This window comes from Trachypithecus francoisi, unplaced genomic scaffold (assembly GCF_009764315.1).
Source record: "Trachypithecus francoisi isolate TF-2019V2 unplaced genomic scaffold, Tfra_2.0 Lachesis_group18, whole genome shotgun sequence".
Classification (NCBI taxonomy): domain Eukaryota; kingdom Metazoa; phylum Chordata; class Mammalia; order Primates; family Cercopithecidae; genus Trachypithecus; species Trachypithecus francoisi.
Window position 1 is genome coordinate 14,668,409 of NW_022681463.1, and position 13,996 is coordinate 14,682,404.

General features: G+C 45.4%; 1 protein-coding gene across 3 annotated transcripts in view; it reads left to right on the forward strand.

Moving 5' to 3' along the window:
- The first annotated feature begins 13,193 nt into the window (after positions 1–13,193).
- GGACT (gamma-glutamylamine cyclotransferase) overlaps positions 13,194–13,996 on the forward strand; it is a 56,884-nt gene continuing 56,081 nt past the window's right edge. Inside the window, exon 1 of one of the 3 annotated variants that reach the window (XM_033177347.1) lies at positions 13,194–13,286. The gene's annotated coding sequence lies outside the window, so the exon portion shown is untranslated. Of the gene's footprint in view, positions 13,428–13,996 lie in introns of all 3 variants that reach the window. The other 2 variants (XM_033177349.1, XM_033177348.1) reach the window with 2 other exon arrangements.

A 13,996-nucleotide genomic window follows, 5' to 3' on the forward strand; every position in this document is an offset into this window, starting at 1 on the left:
GACCACGTGGTGCTTACCTTAAACTGGGGGAGAATCCAAAGCAGGTCAGTGACATGAGCCAAGTTAGCGAGGTTTTGACAAGGTCACTTGGCTGCTGGTCGGAAGAGAATTGGAGAGAGGCTAAGAGGACATGAGCAGAGAAGCCAAAAGACCATCCCAGGTGTCAGCGTCGAAATGAAGGTGGCTCTGTGCAGCCAAGTGGCAGGGGGGCTGGAGAAATGTAGACAGTTAAGAGTAATGATAAGGAGTCAATCAACTAGTCACGGGCCGGAGGTGGGTGGTGGGGGAATGAGAGGTGCTAAATAAAATTCGGCACAGAAGCCACTGAGGGAGAAACTGGCCTTAAACTGGAGAGAGAAGGTTCTTGAGAAGAAACGAGATCGGGCCCCTAATCAGGTGGAGTTTGGCCCTATGAAAGAGGAAATAAGGCTTCTGTATATTAAGAGGTCCAGATGGGAAGAGATGCAGGCACCTCTGCACATTCATATAGTTGGCTAAGCCCCAGTTGCAGCATTCAGTGGTCGTATTACAAGAAGTTCCACCTCTCCGACTCTCAACTTCTTCATATTAAAAAAAAAGAAAGTCCGGTGCAGTAGCTCATGCCTGTAATCCCAGCACTTTGTGAGGCCAAAGTGGGTAGATCACCTGAGGTCAGGAGTTCCAGACCAGCCTGACCAATATGGTAAAAATACAAAAATTAGCCGGGCCTGGTGGCATGCACCTGTAGTTCCAGTTACTCAAGAGGCTGAGACAGGAGAATTGCTTGAACCCAGGAGGCGGAGGTTGCAGTGAGCCGAGATCGCGCCATTGCACTCCAGCCTGGATGACAGAGGAAGACTCTGTCTCAAAAAAAAATAATAAAAATAAAATAAAAATTTAAAAAGCAGGTAATGTCTAATTTGCAAGGTTGTTGTGAAAGTTCAAGTTAATATAATAAAATATCCACAGCTGTCCTGTCCAGTAAGGTAGCCACTCACCACATAACATGGCCAGTCCACATCAAGATGTGCTATACATGCTGGATTTTGAAGACCTGGCATGAAAGATTAATGTGAGATCTCAGTAATGTTTATACTGATTACATGTTGATATATTTAGATATATTGGGTTAAATAAAACATAAAATTATTTTCCCCTTTTTTTAACTTTTTAATGTGGCTACCAAATTTAAAATTATATCTATGGCTTGCTTTGGAGCTCATTTGATATTTCCAATGGGTAGCACTGATCTAGAGTATAGTAGGAGCTGGGTATACCTACCTCGCAATCTAATTTATGTTTTTAAAAAGAATATTTATTGCATCTAATTATTGCAATCTAATTAATGTTTTCATTCTTGGACTCATACAAGGTCTATATTTCTCATCTTGTCCCTAAAGCTTTCCTAAGTGGACCAGTCTGATGCCCTTTGGAAAACTGGATTCCGCAGGCCTATCATGATTACGTGATTAGCAAACAGCCATAGCTGATGAGGGAGACTCTTCCTTGCTGACTAATTATAGCTAACACATGTTGAAAGAATGGGAATTAGGAAATCATCCTTTTTTTTTCTTGTCCTCAGTGAACCAATTGATTCAAGCAGAGATCAGCAATAAATAAAATCATTAGATGAAAGGTTGATGGGAAACTGCGCTGGAAGGACCAGGCTGTCACCAGCTGAATCCACTGACCAATTTCTTCTTTTTTCTTTTGAGATGGACCTTGCTCTGTCCCCCAGGCTGGAGTGCAATGATGCAATCTCTGCTCACTGCAACCTCTGCCTTCTGGATTCAAGCGATTCTCCTGCCTCAGCCTCCTAAATAGCTGGGATTACAGGCACGCACCACCATGCCCAGCTAATTTTTGTATTTTTAATAGAGACGGGGTTTCACCATGTTGGCCAGGCTGATCTCCAACTCCTGACCTCAAGTGATCTGACCACCTCAGCCTCCCAAAGCGCTGGGATTACAGGCATGAGCCACTGTGCCCGACCCCACTGACCAATTTCACAATCATTAAGAGTGGGACACCGAGATACGTGTTTCCCACTGTGATGCTGCATAAAGTACATTGTGCCTCCCAGGACATATCCTTGCCAAAAAAAACAAAAAAGGCAGTTCCACCTGAATCTAACCAAAATTTGCCTTTTTTCATTCCTAATGTTAAGAAAAGAAAAAAAACCCCTGCAAAATAACATTTCTGAGACCATAAATAAATATTAAATTTGTCATGATAATGCTATTATTACATAGAATATGTGTATGTTTTAAGATAGAAATACATACCAAGTCTGTAGAGGTAAAATGATAGGTCTGGGATTTGCAATAACTAAAAGAAAAAGGGAGGGAAAGGAGGGAAGGGAGGGAGGGAGGGAAAGAAAAAAGGAAGAATGGATGGATCTCTGCTTATTTTTCCTGACACCATTCTTACAAATGGTCCCTTTCATATTGTCCTGGGGCAAGTCATATTTTTGCCTTTTGGGTAAATCTTTTAAATATCTTTGTTTAATGGCGAACTTCCTGATTTCATTACTTTAGGTGCCTGCCCATCTTTTCCCTCCCTGGAATCACAATTGAAATTGCATTTTTGAGAACTGAGAGCCTGCCTATCCTCTTGAGATATTTACTTAGCTTCTGGAAACATGCCTTCCTGAAGCTTTTGATTCAAGTCTAATTGCACCTGCACAGCCATTTCTGCTTTGGCTTTCAGAAATTGGCTGTATAGACACTTTCTCCCGCAGTTGCTGTTATTTTCACTTTACCAACACACTTCCAGTAGTGGATTAGAAATAGTTTGTGCAGTGGCTCACACCTGTAATCCCAGCACTTTGGGAGGCTGAGGCAGGTGGATCACCCGAGGTCAGGAGTTTGAGATCAGCCTGGCCAATATAGTGAAACCCTGTCTCTACTAAAAATACAAAAAATTAGCCGGGCGCAGTGGCAAGCGCCTGTAGTTCCAGCTACTCAGGAGGCTGAGGCAGGGGAATGGCGTGAACACGGGAGAGCTTGCAGTGAGCCAAGATCGCGCCACTGCACTCCAGCCTGGGGGACAGAGCGAGACTCTGTCTCAAAAGAAAAAAAAAAAAAAAAGTACAGAGAGTAGCCAGTCATGGTGGCTCAAGCCTGTAATCCCAGCTACTCGGGAGGCTGAGGCAGAAGAATCACTTGAACCCGGGAGGCAGAGGTTGCAGTGAGCTGAGACTGTGCCACTCCATTCCAGCCTGGACCACAGAATGAGACTCCATCTAAAAAAAAAAAAAAAAAAAGTTTGTTCCAGTTGTTATTACCCCAAAACTTAGTGGCCTAAAATGACAGTTTAATTTCCTTACTGTGATGCTTTGGTTTGGTTTTGTTTTTTCAGATAGAGCCTCACTTTTTGGCTCAGGCTGGAGTGCAGTGGCACAATCTCGGCTCACTGCAACTTCTGCCTCCCGTGTTCAAGTGATTCTCCTGCCTCAGCCTCCCAAGTAGCTGGAATAACAGGAGCATGCCACCATGCCTGGCTAATTTTTGTATTTTTAGTACAGGTGGGGTTTTGCCACGTTGGCCAGGCTGGTCTCGAACTCCTGACCTCAGGTGATCCACCCACCTCGGCCTCCCAAAGTGCTGGGAGTACAGGTATGAGCCACCTCACCTGGCCTGTGATAGTTCATGTTATATGTTAACTTGAGTAGGTAGGTCATGGGGTGCCCAGATATTTGGTCAACCACTGTTATCCTGATTAATACACTCAAGCGTCTGCAAGTTGGGCTGGATTCATCCCCAATAGCTCCTCTCTTGCTCCATGCCACGTGAGCTGGGGTGGCACAAATTCCAGACTGGGGTCTGGAATCATCTGTGGTCTTGGTCACTCATGTCTGGCAGTTTGTGCTATTGGCTGTGAGCTCATCTGGGCCTGAGACCTGGAATGCCAACACGTGGCCTCTCCATGTGGCTGCTTAGGCTTCCTCACAGCATGGTGGCTGAGTTCCAAGAGAGTCAAACAGAAGCTATGTCACCTTTTCTGACCTAGCTTTGGCAGTCACAAAGTATCTCCTGCCATCATCACAGGTCCATTCAGATTCAAGGGGAGGGAACACAGACCTCACTTCTCCATGGGAGGCATGTTCATATCACATTGTAAAAAGAGCACATGGAATGGGAATTTTTTTTTTTTTTTGGAGACAGAGTCTTGCTCTGTCGCCCAGGCTGGAGTGCAGTGGCCGGATCTCAGCTCACTGTAAGCTCCGCCTCCAGGGTTTAGGCCATTCTCCTGCCTCAGCCTCCGGAGTAGTTGGGACTACAGGCGCCTGCCACCTCGCCTGGCTAGTTTTTGTTGTATTTTTTTAGTAGAGACGGAGTTTCACCGTGTTAGCCAGGATGGTCTCGATCTCCTGACCTCATGATCAGCCCGTCTCGGCCTCCCAAAGTGCTAGGATTATAGGCTTGAGCCACCGCGCCCGGCCAAAATGGGAAATTTTGTGATGGCATCTCAGAAACCCAATTTCTCCCATAGACCTACATAGTGTCTACCCTCCTCTTCTAGACTACTCTTGGGGAATTAAAACATCAGCATGGCAAGCCAGAGTCTTAACAGAGGCGCTGCCAAAGACGACACCCAGCAGGTGTTCACATCACTGTAGCATCCCTCCAGGCACTTTATGTTGCATTGGTGCCAATTTGGGGATTTGTATTTATTTATTTATTTATTTTATTATTTTTTTTTTTTGAGACAGAGTCTCGCTCTGTTGCCCATTCTGGAGTGCCGTGGTGCAATCTCGGCTCACTGCAAGCTCCGCCTCCCGGGTTTACGCCATTCTCCTGCCTCAGCCTCCCGAGTAGCTGGGACTACAGGCGCCCGCCACCGCGCCCGGCTCCTTTTTTTGTATTTTTAGTAGAGACGGGGTTTCACCGTGTTAACCAGGATGGTCTCGATCTCCTGACCTCGTGATCCGCCCGCCTCGGCCTCCCAAAGTGCTGGGATTCCAGGCTTGAGCCCCCGCGCCTGGCCGGGGATTTGTGTTTTGAGATACATCACTCATTTCCCCCACTCAACCATGCAGGCAGTACTGATCTCCTGCAATAACATCACAGATCTCCATTTCTCTCTTCATTCTCTCCCGGTTGCCTTCCACCTTCAGGGTCACACATTTCCACGCAAGTGCCTATCTTTTGGATTAGGGAGCCGCCCTCCCTAAGCAGTCTCTTTAAAACAGGGTATAGCTTTTCAAAGCCAAAGTCCATCCTGACTCACATCCTACCACATTCTGGGTTGATGACACCAGAGGCAGAGATTAGAGTGATGCTTCTACAAGCCGAGGAATACTAGGGGCCACCCAAAACTGGAAGAGACAAGAAAGAATTCTCCTTAGAGGCTTCTAGGGTAGCGTGGCCCTGTCAATACCTTGACCTCAGATGTCCAGCCTCCAGAACTGCCAGAGAACGCATTTCTGTCGTTTGAAACCACCGAGTCTGTGGGGCCTTGTTATGACAGCCCTAGGGAACGAATAGAGCAAGTCACTGAATCTTTCAGCACCTTGGCTTCCTTGTCTGTAAAATGGGGAATATAACTACCTTTTTAACAGAATTATTGAGAGGTTTACGTGAGAAAAGACATAGAAAGTCCTGGACCGGAGCTTGGTATATTAAAATATTTGATAAATAACTGAAGGGGGGAAAAACCCTTCACTTTTCTTGTTTCTATCCTATAATTAAATGACCCAGAAATAATTTCAGATTTATACATCAATTTTTTTTTGGTGGGGAGGGGTAAACAGGATCTCGTTCTGTCACTCAGGCTGGATTGTGGTGGTGCGATCTCAGCCCACTGCAGCCTCAACCTCCTGGGCTCAAGCATTCTTCTTGTCTCAGCCTCCTGAGTAGCTGGGACCACAGATATGTGCCCCCATGCTGGGCTAATTTTTTTTTTTAGTAGAGACAAGTTCTCCCTATGTTGCCCAGGCTGGTCTTGAACTCCTGCTTCAGCCTCCCAAAGTGCTGGGATTATAGGCGTGAATCACCACACCTGGGCAATCACTTATTTTCTGACTAGTTCAAGTACTTTTAATCAGTTACATTGTTTGTCAAAACTGCCTGAGTGTCCTACATTTCTAATCATTTATTTTTAAATATGTGGCACTTCCCAAAGACCAATAAAGTTTTCTTCTTCCCACTTGTGATAAGTGTTTGAGAAAAAGTTTTCTCTCTTGATTTAAATTCTACTTTTATCCACCTTTTTAAAACAATTATGTCTCAGCAGTTAAATTTTAATAGCATTAATTATGATGGCTAGACGAGATTTGTCTTGAAGAATATCAAAACTGCTCATTTCTAGAATTTTCTGACAAAGCATATAGATGATAGCTTTCACAGTACTGGCCTAGGAAACTGCAGACCTTGCAAACAAGGTGACAGGGTAGAAAAAGCATAGGAATAGGTGTGTGAGAGCTGTGCTAGGGTTAACTTCACTGGCATGTGTCTTTTATTTTTAAGTTCCAGCAAACCAATTAGATATAAACAACTCCAATCCTTCTGTTAGTTACCTGGAACCTGGGATGAATCTGTTAATTACTCCATGCCTCAGTTGCTTCTGATTAAAATAATGGTAGTGACACAGGACTTTCTTCTCAGTCATTTTGCAAGATGCAACACCCCACCCAGGCCTCACTCAACCACACTACCTGCTGCAGGAGACAGCCTGCCCACTCAGCCTGCCAGGGCCTAGTCAGGCTTACGCACTGGTTCCCCAGTTCTTGTCTTACACCCAAGAAGAATGAGGATGCACTGACAATCAAAGGGTGAGCAAGGCAGGGTTACTGAATGATGAAACAACTTTCATGGAGAGGAGACACCGGGGTGGTCCCCCTACCCAAAGGTGGGAAAGTTCCCCTGATATGGCTGAGTCTGGGGCTTTTCATGGGCTCAGAATGGAGAAGGGGCAGGCTATAGGTAGTATTGGAAAAGGCAACATTTGGTTGGTTAAAAGGCATAATTCAGAAAGAATCAATCGGGAAAGGGTGGGCAAACAGGAACAGAAGTTCTCACTCTGGGTTGCAGACTTCATCTGGGACCAGCAACCCAGTCTTTCAGCTTTCAGGCTGTTTTTGGCTTGAAGGTGGGGTTTCACTGGGGACCTGCCCTATCTGCCTAGGCATTTGGCTGCCTCCTGTCACTATCAGTAGTTGTCCTTGCTTTGGTTAATGTCTCCTCTATGAAATAAGATTGGACTAACCCAGGAGCCTTCAAAAATACCTAGATGCTTAACCCTTTTTTTAAAAAACTGAACTCTTATAGAGAAATCCACTAGAAGTTATAAAGGTGAGTTGCTTTGCATGCTTATGCAAATCCTCATCAAAATCTGTTGTGAAATGTTGTAATGTTTGAAATGCCAACACCTGCATGGAAATAAATATTTTGAAGGTTTCTAGTCCTGATATGGCCTGATAAGTTAAAAAAAGTATCTCAGACTGAAAAAGTAAACTTCTACCCCCTGCCATCCATCAGGCTGAGATAGTGCAGATTAAGACGGCAGCTGAGGGAGCAGGAAACATGTCCTCCGAGGACGCGCTGATGTCATATCAGGTCAAACCCCCCCGTCTTTGGGTGCTTGCTGCTTTCTTACTGAGAGGCCTCCTTCTGGAAAAGCATTGACTCTCAGAAGCTTTGCTGTTTGAAATCATCAGGAGTGAAGCATCTCAACTTGCCTGCGGCATCCAAGCCTCCTTGAAACAAACAAGCAGCCTCTATTTCCAACCTGGGTGCAGAGCTTCCCTTAAAGGGTTTCTGGGTGTGCCAGTCTGCATCTATATTAACTCTGTAGTCTCCAAGGACATAGACTCCCAGATCTGATGTTGACCTGTACTCGCAGCCCTGTCTGCCTTGAACCTATCAAAATACTCTTTCCTTTAAATTTCACCTACACGCCACCCCTCCCCTAAGTCTTCAAACTTTACCTTTGCTGAGGCATCCCAGGATTCCTCTGGCCTCAGTCTTCTCTCCTTTCAACGAGCCAAGAAATCTGACTTTATCCGACTACAGTTTTGTACCTGGTGGTCTTTCATTGGGCTCAGACAGGCCACGTGCCTATCAAAGCAGAAGACATTCTCCCTGGTCTTCACTATTTCATGCAAGAATAAGGATCAAATGGATCATGTGCGTGAAAGAGCTTCATTGAGAGAACTACATATATAGGATTATTTACTGGAACTAATAATTTTAACAAAGAGGTTCAAACATAAATGATTAGTCCTGATAATATATATTTCAAGGTATATTACCCAGCTTCCCCATTTAAACCTCATGTTAAGAGCATGGGTTTTCGGCTCAGCTGCGTGTGAGTTCAAGCCGTTGCACTCTCATTTGCTGGCAGTGTACCTTTGAGTGAGTTATTTTACCTCTCAGAGCCATTTCACAGATAGAATGGGGATAATAATATCTGGTTCATACTATTCTTCAAAGGATGACACAAGAAGCATCATGAAGTGCCTGGCATATGAGGCCCACTCAATATGCATTCATTCCCTACACTGACCACTCAAAGGGAACCAAGCTACATTTCCTTTTGTAATGTTTACATTTCTAGACACCAGATTAGCATTATTTCCTTTTAAAAGTTACTGTTTTGGGCCGGGCGCGGTGGCTCAAGCCTGTAATCCCAGCACTTTGGGAGGCCGAGACGGGCAGATCACAAGGTCAGGAGATCAAGACCATCCTGGCGAACACGGTGAAACCTCGTCTCTACTAAAAAATACAAAAAACTAGCCGGGCGAGGTGGCGGGCGCCTGTAGTCCCAGCTACTCCGGAGGCTGAGGCAGGAGAATGGCGTGAACCCGGGAGGCGGAGCTTGCAGTGAGCTGAGATCCGGCCACTGCACTCCAGCCTGGGCGACAGAGCGAGACTCCGTCTCAAAAAAAAAAAAAAAAAAAAGTTACTGTTTTGTTTGGATAGCAGGGCCCAGTGACTTGATTGGCAGCAAGGTGATAGGGTTAGAGATGGCTGTGGCCTGCCTACAGCTCTTTCAATGTCATTAGCTTTGAGCATGGTGGATAGTATACTTGGCTGGTCAGATTACTTCTGAGAATTCTTATTCTCCTATTCGTGATGAGGGATTTATTCAACAAAACTAAGGAAATAATCTCATAGTGCTTTGTTCCAATCTTTGCTTGTTGTTCCTGAAATTACTGAAGATGGCAAGAATAGCATAAACCATCTCAACTTCAATTTCTTGGAAAATTTCATATACTTTTTAAAAAAGATACTGCATATCTTTTGTGGAGAAAAGGTCAATGCCTTATTCACAAAAACCTGACAGCAACCCACATCATCTTTAAAACATTAATTCTAGAAATACTGGGATTGAATTTAATGTGAGTGAACTTAGCTTCGTGAGGTTGGTTTTCTCTGTTCGTTAATTTGTCATGGGTTTAAATTGTTTAGCAGTGAGACCTGTTGTAACAAGTAAAATAATCACACAGAAAGAATAATCCTGCTGTTTTCAAATTTAACAACTTTTTAGAGCCAGGTTTAGAAGTGGAAGTAAGGAATCCAATGGTTTGCAAAATATACACTATTTGCTGTCTTTTGCACACACATTTTCTGAATTAGCCTAATAATCCTATGTTGGAACTTGAAAGTCTTCTTATTAAGTTCATACTGATTTGCAAAGGAAAATGATCAGAAAGTAAACCTCATGGCATGAGGTGCTTGAAACACACACACAAAGCATTAAGGTCTGCGCTCGTGAAACTGGGTTCAGTAGGGAGACAGTTACAGAAAGGAGAGGAAGGTGTTGAAACAGACGCAAGAGCACGAAACACAGTTTGCAGGGTGGGCAAACTTTCTGTAAAAGGGAAGAAGTTAAGTATTTTAGGCTTTACAGGCCATATGGTCTCAGCAGCAGCTACTCAGTGCTGCCGCTGTCCTGTGAAAGCAGTCACAGACAGTGTCAACAAACAAAATTTTATATACAGACACTGAAACTTAAATCTCATGAACTATGATGATTCTTTCGTTTCCAAAATGTAAAGTATTTAAAATGTAATTTAAAATTAAAATGAAGTATTTAAAAATGTAAAACTCATTATTTGAAGGCCGCAGACAACCAGGTTGGATTTAGTCTGCAGGCTATTTAGGCCCAAAGATGATTATTGAATAGTTTACTGGAATAATTCGGTAATACTTCAGTAGATTTTATGGTGTTATTCAGTTGGACTTCAAGCCTCTTACATAGCCCCTCCTTTCGGTTGTTTATTTCACATTATAACTAGAGTTTCAAGAGATGCAGGGGATATCTTCCCTCTATTGAGTGGTACCTGCAATGCTGGAGACATGCAGGAGAGGTAACACCCAGAGGAGGCTGACCTCATTTGCATAATATTAAGTGGCACTGTATTTAGTTAAATAGGAATGTAAATTAGACATTACACCCAGGTCTAGAAAACAGAGATCAGCAATTACCTGCTCTGATTTAGGCAATACAAATGCCAAACTGGTTAATTCTGGTTAAAGACAATTTGCTGGTTTAAATCCTTGGAGTTGATAAAGAAAACGTTTGCTGAGCTTTGAACAGGTGCTGATATGATTTGGGTCTATGTTCCCACCCAAATCTCACGCTGAATTGTAATCCCCGGTGTTGGAGGAGGGGCCTGGTGGGAGGTGATTGAATCATGGGGACGGATTTCCCCCTGGCTGTTCTCGTGATAGTGAGTGAGTTCTCACAGGATTTGGCTGTTTAAAACTGTGCGGCACCTCTTCCTTTACTCTCTCTCTCCGTCTCTGGCCATTTAAGAATTTAAGATGTGACTCTTTCCTCTTCACCTTCTGCCATATCATAAGTTTCCTGAGGCTTCCCTAGCCATGCTTCCTGTACAGCCTGTGGAACTGTGAGTCAATTAAACCTCTTTTCTTTATAAATTACCAAGTCTCAGGTAGTTCTTTATAGCAATGCAAGAACAGACTAACACAGGTGCATAGTGATTTGCTGACTGCATGATCCTAAGCCTAGAGGATGTGGGAGTTTGTAAAAAGGCAGAGCAAAGGGACCAGAATGAACAGAGCTGAACCCTTTGCAGTGAATGACTCAATAGTACCATTTGGACGCAACCAAACAGATTTGGTGAGTCAACCCACTTCCTAAAAGCCACCAGAGCAGTTGGCTTGCCAAGGGATCCTGAGTAACTGACCAACCTTAAATGTGACAAGCCCGGGACCTGCCTAGACTGACCAGTCTGTTTCCTTGAGACATTTTGTGAGTTTTATCTCTATGAGACCCTTGCTCTGCTGTGGAGCTGTCTTCACAGTGACAGCACCTGGAGTATGTCCATACACAAGAAAATCCTCACTTAGCACCCTCTGTCCACCTGCAGAGTCTTAGACCCTACTCCTGGCTAGCTGAACCAGAATCTACACTTTTTGACAAGATCCTGGGTTGATTCACATGCACATTAAAGTTTGAGAAGCACTGAGGTATATCCTCCAAAGACGATGGTTCTCAAACTTGAACTGGCATCACTCATTAAAATGTCCATCTCTGGGCCCCACCCCCAGAGTTGCTGACTCTGAGTTGACTCCCAGAGTCAGGACACCTCCGGTGTGGCTGGAGATTGGGCATTTCTAAATACCCAGGTGCTGCCGATGCTGCTGGACTGGGACCACATTTCAAAAACTGCTCTTCAAACTGTGAGTTGTTTTCCAAGAAGTTAATCTGAATGCTTCATCCCACAGAGCCTATTCTATGTTAAATTGGGCTTTCCCAGCCTTACCTGGTGATAGAATGCAACTTAACATTTGTCTTGACCGGGTGCTGTGGCTCATATGTGTAATCCCATCGCTTTGGGAGGCCAAGGTGGGTGGATTGGCTGAGCTCAGGAGTTCAAGACCAGCCTGGGCAATGTGGTGAAATCCTGTCTCTACCAAAAATACAAGAAACTAGCTGGGTGTGGTGGTATATACTTGTGGTCCCAGCTACTCAGGAGGCTAAGGTAGGAGGATCACTCGAGCCTGGGAAGCAGAGGTTGCAATGAGCCAGCACATGCTACTGTACTCCAACCTAGGTGACAGAGTGAGAACCTGTCTCAAAACAAACAAAAAATTCATCCTGTCTGTCATCTTTAATTTTCCTTTATCAGAATAATTAATCTATTTGCCTTACTTCCCTTTGCTGACATGATTTTCCTCCCTCAAAAAAGAAATGAAAGTGGAATCATTTTTTCGCTTCAAAAAGTTAAGATTACTGCTTCCTTTAAAAATATTAATATGAGCTAGACAAGTTTTTTTAAATACATTTCAATTTAATCATGAAGTGCCCAAGACAAGAAAAGACTCTGTGAAAACCAACTACTTATGTACCTGATGGTTTAGATTTCTTTTGGAATTGTACATCTGTTCAAAATACAATCACATCTGCATTGTTGGAAATGTTTGGATAAAAACCAATTTATATAAAGGTTTCAATCAGTCCACGTCCATGAGAAAGTAGAAAGGGCAGGAAATGATTAAGGGGGATTATTGCTAATCTGATAAGCACAGATTTGTGGCTTTCGGAGAGACGGAAATGTCACTCTCTCCATATCTGTACCATTCCTACCAGCTGGCCTCCAAGTGGCATTGCTTCAACCCAATGTCTCTAGGGAAAATTTTCTCTTCTGATTTTGGTTCTCAGTCCTGTAATTTCTGGGGCTTAACTTAGTCCTGGAGCTAGGGAAGAGGTGATGTTATCCTTCCATTGTCTCCTTCAACCACAGTTTCATTTTAAAAGAGTATTGGTAAATAAGTGGGCAGTGTGACTAGATGACTGTCTGGACTCGGTATCAGGGCTGTGTGCACGCTCAGCTGGGGGCCCTTGGTAATGTGCGACGTGATAGATACACACATGGCTTGCATCCCCAGGTGTGTCTGAGCTTTGGGTTCATTTGTGTGAGAGTGTGTGTCCATCTGATGTGCTGTGTCCTCAAGCTTGTGGAGTCGTGAGTCTGTGTTTTGTGGGGTGTGGCCCAGGTGTGTCTGGGTCCACCATGCATTCGGGGCTTGAGCCTGAGTGCTCAGGTGTGTTAGGGTGGATGTGACTTCTGTGGGGCGTCCCCAGGTGTGTGAAGCTGGTTGCGCTGTGTCTGCGGCGGGGCGTCTCCGGCGGGCATCGGCGTGGGTGGGTCTGGCTCTTAGGCGGCCAGTTGTGCGTGCGGCCAGGTGTGTGCGAGGGCGCAGCAGGGGCGGGCGGGCCTCGCGTCCCGCCTGCAGGGGGCGCCGCCGGGGGCGGCCTGGGAGCAGAGGCGCGGGCCCGGCCCTGCATTTCCGCCCGGACCCGGCCCTCCCCGACGGCCCGGCTGCCCGCAGGTGAGGCGCTGAGCGCGGGCGGGGGTCGGGGCTGCGTCCGCTCCGCCCCCCGCGCGGGGTGTCCTGAGGCCCGCGGGAACTCGGGGCGTCGCTGCCTGCGCGGCGTCTGGCCCGAGGTCGTAGCCCCTGGCGTCCCCGCGGGTGAGGGAGGAAGCCTGGGGCGCCGCCGGCGCGGCCAGCCGGAGGGAGGGGACGGTGGACCCCGAAACGCGTCCTTCATTGCCCCGCGCGGGGGCCATGGGCGCGATTGCCAGAACGGGCGCAGGGCGGCAAAACCAGGAACCGCCTCACGCTCGGACGCTGCTTCCCTGTAAAGGAAACGTGGCCGCCCACACGCTGGCTTTCAGAGGACCTCAGCTGCACCAGGCTAACACTTCTCAGAAATTGTTCTTCAAGATTTCCCGTTTGTAAGGAGACTAGAAGCAGCAAAAGAAATCTAAAAAAGTCTCCTGGCACTTGTGAATTTCTGATCTAAGGTTTCTTTGGAGCCGTTAGTGAAAATTCTGAAATTTTGAAGAAATTTATTGACTTGATTATTAATTATGGTTATCATTGCTGTTTTACTCTGTGGGCCAAGGACAACGCCATAGGCTCAAAAGCTGACTTAAGTGTTTTTGGAACACAGCTTCTTAACTCCACGCTTAGCTGATTAATATTGAAGTGATAAGAAAATGTACTAGATTTCTGGCCCTTTTTTTTGTTGTTGTTTG